The following is a 15,154-nucleotide window of genomic DNA, read 5'->3' as shown; positions in this document are numbered from 1 at the left end:
ATTTATTTGTATAATATGCTTATCTATGGACACTTAAATTATCTTTCCCAAAAGCATATACAATTGAGTTTGTTCCAAACAAGTTTACAGCAGTGTAGCTGTAGGTCTGACTGCAGGTAGGTAAGAATAAATCCCAGTAAGTCAGTTTTGAGATGTCTAAATCACCTTGCCTGTTGAGTAATGTCAGATTTCTATAGCATATCTAAGCAACATTCTTTATCCTTAAATAATATTGAGCAATTTCTTCTTTGTGTGCAATTCACTAATGGATTAAAATATTATTTCCTAAATGTAAGTGTGTGACTAATCCACTGAGAATGTTGCAATACTGTGGAATTAGATTGGGTATTAGCACAAGGAAATAGTGAGGACATTTTAATGAATATGTCAAAGACATCAAATTTCAATTGCATACGGTACTGTTCAAAGAAAAGAAGAAATGGGAAAAGCACAGCTCTCATCTAGCAGTGAGATCACTCTGGAGACTAGATACTCCCTTTTAGAGTAAGGAGTGTCCCTCAGAGATCTGAGGTTTTGCAGAATATATATCTTCAAGTTTTTTTCTGTACTTTCTGTTCTGATTCATGAAAGAGGTCTGTTCGCTTTTCTAATAGCAAAGACATATGATGCAGGATAGTCATTGAGTCTGAGATTCTAATTCAGTAGAAATGATCTCTTTGAAATAATGTGTGCACTTCTCTGAGAAAGAATTATCCAGAATTTTCTCTCCAGGACTCACTCTCAAATACATATAATTACACATTTAGTATACCTTTGGTAATTGCAAAGTATCAAATTATATAACAAAAAATTATTGAGGATTCACATAACACTTTCACTCTAGCTCTGCACAAGACTGTTGACATTCTCTTCATGTTTATTCATTATCTTAATTTTTATTTTCTCAATTAATTTTCTTCCTTCATTTCTATTATTTTCTGACTGGCTTACTTTACAAATGTTCATTCTTCACTTGTTCGAAGAATGACAACTAGTTATAAAAGAACAAAACAAAGTTGGGAAAGTTACATATTCAGATGCTTTTGATTTAGCAAGAAGGTGCTTCACTTAATGAGAAGACTTCACTCAGAAAGCAGCAAGACAGACAGCAGCACCAGGAGGGAAAAGAGCTGTCAGTTATGGTGCAAGAGGTAAGTGAAATGCTTCCCTTGTCCACTGGTAAGACATTCTGTATATACAATTCTGGGATAAACAGAGCCTAATTGCAGACAAATTTGCTCTTAATATGCCCCTAAACTCACTCTGACTTTGGAAAATCTGTTCAGGTGGGATTTCATTCCCTAAAATGCTTGAAATAGAGGTACACAAACAGAATTGCACTGTTAGGCATACAGATATACTTTAATAACTGTTTCTAGTTCTGTGTAGGACTCCTTGTACTCCAGTTACACTCCGGAATCACTCCAGTTGGAAAAGACCTTAAAGGTCATTGAGTCCAACACAACCTTACCGTACTATCCTAACTCTAACAACCCTTCGCTAAATCATGTCCCTGAGCACCACATCCAAACCACTTTTAAATACATCCAGATATAGTGACCCAACCACTTCCCTGGGGAGCCAATTCCAGTGCTTAACAACCCTTTCTGTAAAGAAGTGTTTACTAATATCCAACCTAAACCTACCCTGGTGTAACTTAAGGCCATTTCCCCTCTTTCTATCACCTGTCACCAGTGAGAAGAGACCAACCTCACTCCCGCTGTAGCACCTTTCAGTCATTGAAAGAGCCTGTAAGACATTATATGCTCTCTTCTAAATGTGTTTTCATAGAGGCAATAGAAGCTTCTCTGACGGCCTCAGCTATGCCCTGTGGTGAGGCTGACTGGAAACAGCTGTGTCCAGAATGGGACAGGCTCTGATAACTTCTGTCACACAGAGGCTCTCCCTGCAGTCCTAACCCCAGGGCCAAGACATTATATACATAATGCATATATTTTAAATATATACATAGTATATATAAAACATGAGTATTAATGCATAAATAGAACCAAGAATTGTACCTCTGTAGAGCTGTTTCACCCATATGAACAAGCACCAATAGAACACAAAGGACAGGCATCCTGGGTAAATACACACACTTCATACGCAGACAAAGACCTGTCATCATCACAAAGTTCTAAAGGACTCATTCTCCTCAGTTCAGAGCTCTAGTAAACGAAGTCGCTGCCACCATACCTTAAAATCTGTTTATTATCTTATGCACATACTTTTCTTTTAAAAGGTGCTGTGGAGAAGAAAAGTGTTATTCATGTGTCTTTCTCAGTTAATTTCTTTTCTTTTTTTTTTTCTTTCTTCATTTTTTTCTCAGTGCATTTTTGATTACTTTCTATTCCTCAAAGGCCAAAATTCAATATGTAAAAATGCTTTTCAAAAGATGAATCAACTTCTAATGTCAAATTCAATAAGCTCAGCTACCACATTCACATCCCATTACTGGGAAGAGAAAAGGCAATGATGCCCCAAATTTCTACTATTTTCAGAAATACTTCAAATTGAAAATTAAGGAGAAGCTATTGAAGTGCTTAGAAACCAAATTGATGTTCAGAAAATGGACCTCACATAATGATTTTTCTATCCAGTTTATTTATTCTGAATCCAATAGCCATTAATACACTCTAAACTCCAGGGAACTGGAGGCACAAATGTAGTTATTTTCCTTATTATGTTTGCAGGGAAAAGCTGAATATCAAGTTATCAGAAACATGATTAGTTATTGTGCAGCTAGTGCTTCCCACAGCCTTGGTACACTGTATGGCAACTGGCATGGCCCACAGTAAATTGTAGAGAGCATTTCTGTCTGGGAATTGCCATCTCCATAAGGCAAAGTTCCTCCTTCCTCAGATGTCTCAAAGAGACCCAAACTCAGGAGGGCTTCAGCCTTGCACAGTTACCCTGCTTTGTGACTGACAATACACCCAAATCACTGACTGTAATCCCTTACAAGTAAGAACATCTATTCAGTTTCAATATACCACAGACAATAAAGCTAGGCAAGTAATAAAAGAAAAAGTCCAGGATGAACTGAAATGGACTGTGGGGGGAGAAACTAAGAAAGGAGTTTTGATAAAATGAAGGTGAATTATTTTGAGGGTAATACAGTCAATTCTGTTTTATTTCCAGAATTACATCATTTGATTTAAAGATTGCTTTTTAAACAAAATAAGATCTAGTTTTGAAAGGAAAGCTCAACCTTTTTTCTCCCCTCTCTGTTACCAAACTGAAATTTTGAATTAAATTATCTACTATTTAAATTATAAGAGATATACATTGAATCCTAAGCTTATAAATGTGCTTATCCTGGGACCAAGAGGATTTGTGAATAAAGCAAATGCTGTCTGCCAAAAAACAAACTAACAAAAACAACAACAACAAAACCCTCCACAGTCTTTAGAAATAGACTTTAAGTCATGTAATTTATAATGTGATAGACTTTTCCTTAGAGTTCTCTATTTCTTTCTTCTGTACATATAAGGGGAACTTAGAGAATCATAGAATGATTTTATCTCTTACTCCTGAGTGCTGATCAGTATTAACTGCTAGCCAAGCAGGACGATGCCTCCAAGAGGCCATCTTCTCGGAAACACTATAAAGGAGCACAGTGCACTCATGTGGTAGAACACACCCTTCCCAGAAGCAGACGTACTTCCTGGAAGTAGAAATGGCAAGAAAAGGAAAGCAGGCTCTGATTGGGTCAGATACAATAAAAGAATAAATGAAAAATCTTTCCTATTTGAAACATTCAGACAATTACTTTGGATGTCTTCATAACAGCATTTTAACACTTTAGGCTTTATTTCACAAAATCTCAAATTGACTGAGAAACTTAGAGCTTTGGAAATGCTGCCCACAGTACTGAACTTTTCTAATAGACAAATAAGACGCATGAGAATAAATTAAAGTAAAATGTATGGGACACATTGTGAGTTGTCACCCACCCTATTTTTATCTGTTTCCTGTCTCCCATTGCATCTCCTGTTCTTCCCACCCAAAGGTCTCTATTTATTCACTGTAATACCAGATGTTATGTAACACTTTCATCAAGGAAAGACTAAAGGAACCACTATCTCTCTTCACATAATGGTATTTTGAAAAGCATTTTCATTCTTCTCTCTTCTCTCAATATATAGGGAGAAAATAAAAGTAGATCCACTCACATAATTATAGAATCATTTGAATTGGAAGGCTAAAGGCTGTCTAGTTCCTGCAGTCATCTTCATAGCTGTTTTTTATGCATCCTTAAAATTAAGAAGTGAAAAAAGCAAAAACGAAAAAAAATGTTATAAACTTTCTTGGCTAACTACTTTGACATTTTCTACTTGCAATTTATTTGTCAGTGTAATTAAAGTTACTATGCATAATTTCTGAAATTTTTACTTTTTTATGAATGGTTGTTTGCAGTTTCTGGGTTTAATTTCCCTGCTTGGCACTTTATAGCATCATGAGTTTAACAAATTTAGCAGGTGAAGTCATAATCTTTGTGAATATATAACTTTGTCATTTATAATCCATCAGCATAATTATTATCAGTACCTTAGTGACATGAAGATGAGGCACAGAGATAGAAATATTAAGACTGCGAATAGTTATCAGTGTCTAGTTTGTCAGATCTGGGTATAAGACGCTTGATATTATTAAGTACTGATACATAATGCGCCGAGAAAAAAGGAGGACCGGAAGAATAAAAGGGAAAGAGAAAAGATAAGGGGAAAGGGAGAACAGAGAGACTAGGGTACAGGAAGAGGTAAAACAAAACAGTAGGGGAGGATTGGTGAGAAGGGAAGAGGTAATTTTATTGTAATTAATTACATCCTGACCACAATACAGGTAACTGAAAGTCCTAGAAGCAGAAGTGTCAATAACCTTAATATAGCTAGTTCTAATAATAATACCACTTGAATCCAGGAGTATCCAAAGCTGAACTATATTTTAAGCATGGGTTTAATTGTTAAAAAATGGTGACATTTATGAAGTATGTAAATTGGTATCTAATTAACTTGCTTCAGCTACCGTTAAATGCCAATTAAATATGTTAACATTTATCACAATTTTAATGTATCAAAAAGAATTTAACTTTACATTTATTGCCATTGTAATTTTTACTTAATTACATGGCCAGCTGATTTATCATTTACATAATTATTCAGCCTTACTCTATATTCTCTTAAACAATCAAATTTGTATTGTACTGTCTACAGCAATTGATCTTTCTCTGTACAATTCTGTACCTTTATCAAGACATCTGCTACTAAGACACAAAAATCGAAAGTAGAATGGGAAATGGGATTTTTACGGAGCTCAAGGATGCTGATATGAAAACAGCAATTTCCCAAGGATTGGACATAGTCCTATAAAGTTGATTATTTCATGTAAACAGTCTGAAAAATTAGTAAAGGCAGATATTGGTGGAAATTAATGCTAAAACATTGTTAATTCATTTATCATGTTGTTATACATTAAGAAAAAAAAAAAATAAAGCTGAGTTTCTAATATGATCTGGACACTATTGCATTTAAGAATGTCCCATAATTGGAGGACTGAAATAATTTTAAAACATGACTAAATAAATTAAAAAAATTACTGTTCCTCAGGGAAAGAAAAAAAAAAAAAAAAAGTAAAGTACATTTATCACCTATTCAGATAAACAGGCACATGTGCTATAACAGTGGTACTTAAATAAGTCTCATGGTTGAGATAAAGTTTTGGAACTTGAATGCAGAAGTGATTCCATGTAGTGTCAGCACTTCAGAAGCCACTTAAAAGTGTAGGCAACAAAAAGTTGTAATTTCATGTGCACACACACACACAGGAGAAAAAAAAAATAATGTCCATAGAGCAGCATAAATATGTGGCTTTATTTAAAAACAGTATCTCATGGTACAGACTCTGGAATTTATGATTATGTATCTCCTGTACCTTAGGAACAATAGGTGCTTTTTCTTAAAATGTTCCCTATAAACTTGCCTGTCATTAAAAATAAATGGATTCTGAAACAAATCATGGGATTATGGAATTCTGTAAGAATATTCCCATTTGTTTTGCTGAAGCTACAGGATGACCATGCCTTTTACTCACTAAAAATTGTTAAAAATATTAATTTTTTAAAATATTTAAAAGTATTTTTTAAAAAAATACTGTTTAGTTGTACAAGAAGCAAAAGTATATTCTGAAGCTTAACCCTGTGAGGATTTGTGGGCATCTAGTAATATTGCTGATATGCCATCTTGCCAGCAATGAATTTTGTCATAGCCACTGGCAGTATATGTCATATAGCTGAAACTGTCCAATAAACTCAGAAATTATTAAACCTGAGAAGAACCTGATAGATGGGTACATGATAGATACACCTGATAGATGGGTACAGAGTTTGGAGATAGAAAGAACCAATGCTTCTGATCCTGACCATATGCAAAAGATCAGAAAATACACTTATCTGTAAGAGAACAGTACTTATTTAAGTCATTAACCAGATTAAAATATTTCACAAGATCACAGCGACTGAGGAAATTCTTATATTAATGGTTCACTAAATCATAGAATCATGGAATGGTCTGGGTTTCTTGCTTATTTAGTTCTTTTCCTGTGTGTCAGAGAAATAGAACATAAAGTGTTGCATGCTTTCTTGACAATTAGTGACTGAGATTAGCATCTTGGGAGAGTGATAAATGTCTTGGGCAGGGAGTCACCTGCTAGATTTCACTAGCACATTTTCCCTTTCAGACAGCAAATACTAGCTACACAAAAACATTGAGAAAGCTTCCTCTGAACATTAACCCTAAGACCTTCATTATTTTTTAGGTGACTGATTTGGCCAAGAAATCTTATTTTTTTCCACTTAGTTCATTAATCCCTGTTATGCAAGCTATGCATACAGTCCAGAAAATCATTCTTGTGAGAGAGAGAAAAAATACCAATCAGAATTTATATACTTCAATTCACTTTTTACACAGCTATTAAATCTACTATTTTTGCTAATCTGCTTCTACAGATGTTGCTCTGAAAAATAGTATCTCCTATTTATTCTCATGGAAACTACAAGATTCAAAAAGAACATTGACATAAAGCAAATTCTCAGCTACAAAAAAACAACCAACCAACCAACCAAACAAATGAAAAAAAAAACCAACAGTTTTCAGCATACTCACCACCAGTAGCAAAGCATTTCAGCCAGCAATGAACAAGAAACGCACCGCCTATTGCCTCAGTGGGCTCACATCCACTCTTTGGTCTCCATAGATGTTTTCCAAGTATCAATGAACATCATTCGCTGCCATTTTTTCCACATGGAAAAATTCCACAACACACCTTTCTTTCATTTGCACTTCCATGTTAGATGGAACAAACTGTAAAAGAATATGGATAGGAAAGTTCAGCCTTTAGTGCCATACCACCAACATAGACTTCTGACACTGCGGACCAGCATAATAAAAATAGAAGGCATTACTTTTGGAGCAGCCCTCAAAGATTTTCATTTACTAATACTATATTCACAGCATATTAGTGAGCAAGAAGCACCCACTTTCCAGCTCTAATTGGAGAGTGGAGTAAGAGTTTTGATCTGGTGCCATTGGCATAATTTGAAACCAGGTGGTATTAAAGCAATTAGAGTTTTTTAATTGACTTTTGCATTTTGTGCAGTAATGGAAATTCCTTGATGCTCATTTTTGGATATTAGGTAACAATGACTTTTGAAACATCGCCAGCTCACAAAAAGTAAAATCAATATCAATTCATTAGCAATTTAATGGGACTGACTTTATTTTAAATAGCTAACAACTGTACAGCTGGCAGCCATGAGTTACTAATTGTTCAAAGGGCCTGAGACGTAAGTTCTAAAAGGGTTGGAAAAGTTCATAAATAAACAGAATTCTTAAATAAGAAATTCATAAGGTACTTGAAAGTAAAATATTCTTTGTTTTATTAAAAATAATAAAAAATTGTTACAATGATCTTACAAGTATGAAAGAGCTTATTGTTAGAGCTAGTCCTTGTCTTAAGTATGGGTCTAAATACATTTATCTGGTAATCTATAATCTGAATTGAAAATAACAAAAAGGAAGCCATGTCACTGTGTTTTCAAATACTTTCTTTCCATCTTTTCACATCAACATGAAGAACTCTTGAAATACAATGCTTGAATGAACTTCTTCTTTGAGGTTATTGTATAATAAATTCATTTTGAGCTTTGTCTTTTGCAAACAAAATGTTCTCCTCATTAAACTGAAGTGCTTTTTGCGTTGAAACATGAGTTTGATATGCCAAGTGGAAACTCCTAGCATTTTTTCTGTCTTTCCACCATTTTTTTCTTGTTTAAACACAAGAAATTCAAAATTAAATTATGAATTGCTTCAGGCAGAAGCATTTTTCACTGACAGAAGCTTTTGCTTGAAGTTTCCTTCAGCTACCATTTTTAATAATGCACTGCAGGTAGTTTTTCCCATGAGAGCACAAAGACAATTGTATATTTCACAGATGTTCCTCAGGATATAATCCCTCCAGAGCTCACTTCAAAAGGAAATCCCAATCTAGTTGTTAGCAAGCTCAGTACATTCTGATTCATCACTGTGTCGAGTTGCTGCTGGGAATGACTGAAATCTAGGCTCCACCTATTCCCAAGTGATTCTTTAGAAGGACATATTAGCATGAACAAAATGCAACAGAACTGTTCAGCTTCCAATCCTAATCTAGGTCTTTCCCATCCAGCATGATACATTACTACAAGAATCTGATCCTGACTCAGATTTCTCATACAAGCACGGAAAAGATGTTGAAGATATGTTACATAATATCAGGACTTTGAAGCAAAGCCGAACTTGCTGCATTTGTTTTAATGCAGTTGACTTCAGGGTCTCAAATTCCCTTTCCCACCTAAGTCTGGCTACTCATGTAGCATCCATTTCTATCCATTAATGAAGCTCTGTCATCAACTTTGACATTTTCCTTGGGTTTGTCTCCTTTTCAATCTGTATCTCCTCTTTATTTAAGAGGATATGAACAAGTGAAGGCTCTTTGATTTTGCCTCACATTTTAGAGATTCCGTATACTTTTGCAGCATGTTATTCTAAAGGAAATGCTAACAAAGTTATATAAAAATCCTTTTCAAATTATAAACTAAACCTAAAGAAACCAACAACCATACAAAAAAAACCCAACAGTAACAAAGAAACAGTATCATCAAAAAACAATTTTACATATACTAAATTTGGATGCGGGTTATTTCTCTCATTATTCCACAATATATCAGTATCATAGAATCATCTAATAATTGTATGGCTTGGGTTGGAAGCGATCTTAAAGATCACATGGTTCCAACTCCCTGCCATGAGCAAGGTTGTCAACCGCTAAATCAGACTGCTCACGACAACATCCAACCTGGCCTTGGGTGCCTCAGGGAATTAGTACCTTTAAAGGTCATCTAGTCCAGCTCCCTTGCAATGAACAGGGACGTCCATAGCTAGATCATGTTGCTCAGAGCCTGATCTAGCCCTGTCCTGAAAGTCTTAAGGAACGGGCCATCTACCATATCTACAGGCAGCCCGTTTCAGTGCCTCATCATTCTCATTGTAAAAGACTTTCCTTATATCTAAGCTAAATCTAAACTCCTTAAGCTTGAAACAATTTCCTCTTATTCTGTCACCATGGACACTGCTAAAGAGTCTGTCACATTCCTTCTTGCAGGTCCCCTTTAGATATTGAAAGGCTGCAATAGGGTCACCTCAGAGCCTTCTCTTCTCCAGGCTGAACAGCCCCAGCTCTTTCAGCCTATCCTCATAGGAGAGATGCTCCATCTCCCTGATCACTTTTGTGGCCCTTCTCTGGATGCACTCCAACAGGTCTATCCATCTCTCTCCTGTACTGAGGACTCCTTATCTAGACACACTACTCCAGGTGAGGCCACACCAGCACAGAGTAGAGGGGCGGGATTATGTCCCTTAACCATGCTGGCCATGGTGCATCCCAGGATCCCGTTGGCTTTCTGGGCTGGGAGGTCACATTGCTGGCTCATGTCCAGCCTTCCACCCACCAGTACCACCAGGTCTTTTTTGACATCTTTTTTTTCCAATCAGTGTCCACTACCAAATCACATTAGTTGGAGAACATTTACTTCCAGGACCACATGTAATTAATTCTTGTGTCTACATTTCATTTTGCAAACTCTAGAATATTCACAAGGTCAGCTTAACCTTCAAACCAAGCATACAGAAGTAATTTAAGTCAGATTAGTGTTGAAATATTTTCAAGGATATAAGCCCATACACTCAATATATTGACTACTTCTCCTGAACAACAGAGAGTGTGTTTCATATTCTACTTTATTTAGAAAGGGTGTGATAGAGCTGCATTGAAAGGGTTACTACTGAAAGCTGATGGGTATAAGAAATAGAAGATTTTCCAGACACATCAAGAATATTGACTTTCTGAAGCTGACTAGATGATGTGAGCTACTTCCAACAATTCAATCTATTTCATTCAGAGTACAGCGAGTTTATAAAGGCATGCAATCTGTAGAGGACTGTTTCAGGGTCACTGTGCTACAGCACTCTTGACACAGCTGAAAGAAAGTCTTGAATAGAGGATGAGAAGTCTGATTACTGATTAACTTCAGTGTTATTTCAATCAATTCCCTGAAGGAAGTTAGTAATCTTCCCAGCATCCAACAGAAGATTGTTATTAAAGGGCTATTATGATGGGAACACTCAACTCAGAAAGGCTGTGAGGGGCTTTGCAATTCTTTATATATATATATATGTATTATCATCTGGAGTTCTACTTGAAGACTTCTTGATTGTACGAGTACTTTTCTAAATTTATGCCCATGAAGTACCTTACTGTGGCCAAATTCTACTGATTATTTAAAACTTTATAATCAAAATAATTGTCTTAAAGGTATTCCTCCCATAGATCAAGTGCTGCTAAATGCATATCGTTAGTGAACATGTTAGCAATTTCTTTCTAAGCTGAAAGATCAACTATTTTATTTGTTCTTATGATAATAAAATATTTTAAATTGGACCTTTTCATAACAGTCCAAGTGTTCCTCACCATTTCAATACACAAAGATAGAAACCCTCATTTCAAAATAATTAAAGTAAAAAAAAAAAAATTAAAAAAAAAATTCTACACAAAGAAAGGAATTACAGAAGGATGGAATAACAGCTACACTGTTAGTGTGGAATATGAAAGTCAAAAGAGGTATTCTGAAACATATTTTCTATTTATCCTTAAGGAAAAGATTTAATATGCTAGTCTTTACTCCCTCAGAACAATGAAGAGATGTTAACTTCCCTCTTAGGTGTCTGACGGGAATTAACACATTAATACGTTGATACACTGAGGCACTTAGATGCAGGGCTAATTTAAAAAAAAATATATATGACTTACATGATTAGAAAGATTTAGAACTTCAAAAATCTAAAAAAAACTCCTAAATAGGTAGATTCATTCACTGTATGAGTAGTCTTACATTTGTTAATTGCACAGCTCATTATTCAGATTCTCTAGTTACTTGTGGATCAATTTGCACTTAAATAAGTAAAAAGTTCACCTTCCTAAATATTTTTGTTGCAAATGCTCCCTGGCAGCATCTGAAAAGCTACCACACTGGAGATGACTAAAATCACTATTAGCATAGCCACACAGTAACCAATTTGGGCAGTGATGTCTGTAGCAACTTCAACAGGTAAAAGGACTCCTTTAAAAAATAAAATAATAATAATAATTTAAAAATAAAATAAAATAATAAAATAAAACAAAACAAAATAAAATAAAATAAAATAAATCAGTACAGTTTTTGCTACTACAGAATGTAGTGGTTTACATTTAACAAGAAAAACAGATACAAGATCAAACAAGAAAAGTCAAGACTGCACTGCATGGAGAAAAAGGAGTTTAAGGGAAGCTGCTGTATGAGTGTTAATATATACAGCTGAGTTACAATCATAAACATATATAATCAAGTATAAATAACACCATTGAAGCTCAGCACCTTTTGTATGCATTAGGCAGAAGAATGATGCCCAGGGGTGCTGCCTAGCTGTACTCAGGAGTAGGCTCTGCAGAGGCTTGACCACCTCTAAGTACAGATGTAAGAGATCCATGGGTTAATTGTGAATTTTATTGGTGGGAACGTAAACAAGATGAGATTTTAAGCGCACCCATGAAGGTGTTCTGAGTATCTAAATCACAGACTTAAATGCGCAGAATGGCTAGTAATCTGTAGCTGCATTCTTTGCTCCTGTTTATGCTGTGCACATGTCAGTTGCATCTGGACAATCTATTCAGTATAGAATAGATAGAGCTTCCATGGTGAGAAACAAAGATACAATTGAAACCAGAGTTTTCACTGAGATATGCACCCTATGGGCAATATAGTCATGACTGTCAAAATAAAAAAAAAATATTTTACTAAAAGCCTTTTACAAAATGTCTTCCATGTTGTTATATATTAATAGTCAAATAGTTAGTAGTCAAATACAACAGGTAAGTATCAGATCACAGATAATTAGATCACTTGCTTGAGCATCCCAGGTCTTATTTAGTCGCCATTTATTCAAAGATTTTGAGAGATACAGTGGCTTTGGACTATGCGTTTGGTTAAAGAAGAATAACGGAGGTAGAGGGAGTAAAGGTTGTATCTTCAGTACCTTGCTGTTACTGCCTTTTTTCCTGAAAATTACATTACTGTGTAATGAAACAGCTCAGACTCTTCATCATAATTAACACATGACTCTGGTGTGGGACTACAGTTTTGAGAGGAAAATCTTCTAAAACTGGGAAGTTTTAAGAAAGTGAACTATTCGTCTCCTGTCTAAAATTGAGCTCAGTGTCGGAGAGAAAATAATTCTGCTCCAGAAGATCTCACTGTCACCTTTCTTTTGAAAGAGCAGCAAGTCAGACCTTTATAAAGACATTCACTTATCTGGAGAATAGCTTTAAAGAGCAAAGTTCACCTTTGTTATCCAATCCTGGTACCCCTTCAGCATGCTTTTTCAGTCAATCTCCATTTGAAAATCACACCATGGTAGTTCTAGGAGCTCTGTCACAGATGTGCACACGTAGTCTATTCTTTCATCATATTTAATACATCTGAGGTATCAGGTGATCTCACATCTAGAGGCTTACTAGGAAATGCCAATAATAGAAATACTTTAAAAACAACAACAACAAAAAACTGTTATGGGCAAAAAATGTTTCAGATTTGATTGAAAAATCTGGTAGTAACATATGATTTAGAATGACTAAAAATATTTTGAATTTTTGTGGGCAACAATCAGTAAAACTAAAGTAAACCTAAACAAACTCTTATCACTAGTCAATACCAGTTTAAAGTACTCAGAAGCATCACTTTGCATTCGGGAAGGATATTATTCAATAGTGTCCCAACCATGGGAAAAGTAACTGCATCCTAAGTTATTTCTTCTCTGCTTATGGAAACTATATATTTTTTAAACATAAATTGGAATATAACAGATACATTCCCATCTCTGTCATTGCTTTATCCTCTTGAAATAACCAGTCCACAAGATATTTATTACCATTACCAACAAAATGATGAGACTAAATAAACATCAGGTAGAGTCTTTCTCCATTTTAAGCTCTTTGTGCTCTAGTTTTATTCATGCAGATGATACTTCCTGCACTTTAAACAGTAATTTTAAATAATATCAGTTTTAATACAAATATTTAAATTATGAAAACAATGAGGTCTTGCTATAAATGATTAGACAGTTTGAGCATTTATCCACATTTAACTATTGAAGCTTCAGTAAAAAAGCCAAGTTGAATACTGTACACATTAAGACACAGTGGCACTTGATAGAATGTCAATATATAGATAACCAGATGGCTTTCTTTACCTAACACTTGACAACTATGTGAGAACATGTGCAGTTTAGGGATAACTTACATGCTTAGCAGTGTTTTCCTAGAATTCTTATTGAGAAACTATTACACTTGTCGATATTTTTCTTCAGTGCTAGACATGGGGACATGAGCATTAAGTTGCCTTCATTAATAAATCAATGCCTTTCTCAGTTCCTTTTTGTTCGTCGCAATATGTAGAAAACATATGCTGTAGTCAGAACATATCAAGTGAGATTCAAATTTATCATTACTGGTAAAAGTAAATCTGAGGAAAATGTAGTTGTGGCAACTCCCTGAATAATGACTTGGTTATTAAGGCCTTCTCATCTGTCATGTGCCTGCAAAGTGATGAATACTCTCAAAAATTAAAGGATAGGACAAGTCATTAGAATACTTTCTGGAAAACAAACTTAGCTTCAAGCCACCAGTAAAGAAAAAAGTTTTTGTTGGTATGCTAAAGAACAGGCACCATGAGGGTTTTGTTTTGTCATTTTTAATTTTCATTTATTAATGTCATGGTTTTGTAATTTTTGCTATTGGTATTCCACCATCATAACATCATGTGGAGCACAGAGAAGAACACACATCCCAGTGGACCTCACAGTTAGAGTGGGAAATACATCACGGAAGTGAATCTTGCTCTCTCTCTCACTGCCTGGCAGGGGGTGTGGGTGCCAAGCCATGCACCTTCAATTTCAAAATAGGCTTCTTGGACTTCAGAAAATTCTCTCTCTCTCATGTTATTTGATTTATGAGCCTCAGTTTCAATTACATTATATTATATTGTGTTATCTTTCATTCTGATATTACAGTTAGTAAAATAAGTTTCCCTCCTTAGATCGTTGCCACTGCTCTGTTTGTTTCCTTAAGCCCAGCTCTCATCTCCCTACCCCCTTCCCTTTTTCCCCTTCCCATTTTTTTGGGACCAGGGGGCCCATGGGCCTACTGCCCCCCTTTCATGAACACAGATTGATCTAGATAACTATATGACAATTAATAATTGCTGAGATTAGTTATGAAGATTTGGAGCAACATCAGGCTTTCCATTTGCCCTTTAAACGATATACAGTTCAATACAAATAACTGGAAATGACAAGTATTAATCCTTAGTATAATTTGTTTCTCAGACATTACAGAAATAATTGAATCTATCTTGCAAGAGAACTAGGGCACTTTCCACGTCATTTAGGTGACAGACCATACCTCTTACATACTGAAAAGCTGAAGTACATGTTTAATGAATTACCGTCAACACAAAATAGCAGTAACTGTT

The 15,154-nt window shown here is 35.2% G+C and overlaps 1 long non-coding RNA gene across 1 annotated transcript in view; it reads right to left on the bottom strand.

Annotated features, from left to right (window-relative positions):
* The window catches only part of LOC107315167 (uncharacterized), a 126,859-nt gene extending 113,720 nt beyond the window's left edge, over positions 1-13,139 (bottom strand). Inside the window, exons 1-2 of the long non-coding RNA XR_004307593.2 lie at positions 12,969-13,139; positions 7,164-7,361 (exon numbers count right to left, since the gene is read on the bottom strand). This is a non-coding gene — a long non-coding RNA (uncharacterized LOC107315167). The remainder of the gene's footprint in view (positions 1-7,163; positions 7,362-12,968) is intronic.
* Between the last annotated feature and the right edge of the window lie 2,015 nt (positions 13,140-15,154).

Source organism: Coturnix japonica, chromosome 5 (assembly GCF_054131305.1).
Source record: "Coturnix japonica strain WE chromosome 5, WE-NBRP24, whole genome shotgun sequence".
NCBI classification, from domain to species: Eukaryota; Metazoa; Chordata; class Aves; order Galliformes; family Phasianidae; genus Coturnix; species Coturnix japonica.
Note: the sequence above shows the minus strand (reverse complement) of the source record. Positions and strands in the feature narration are given on the sequence as shown.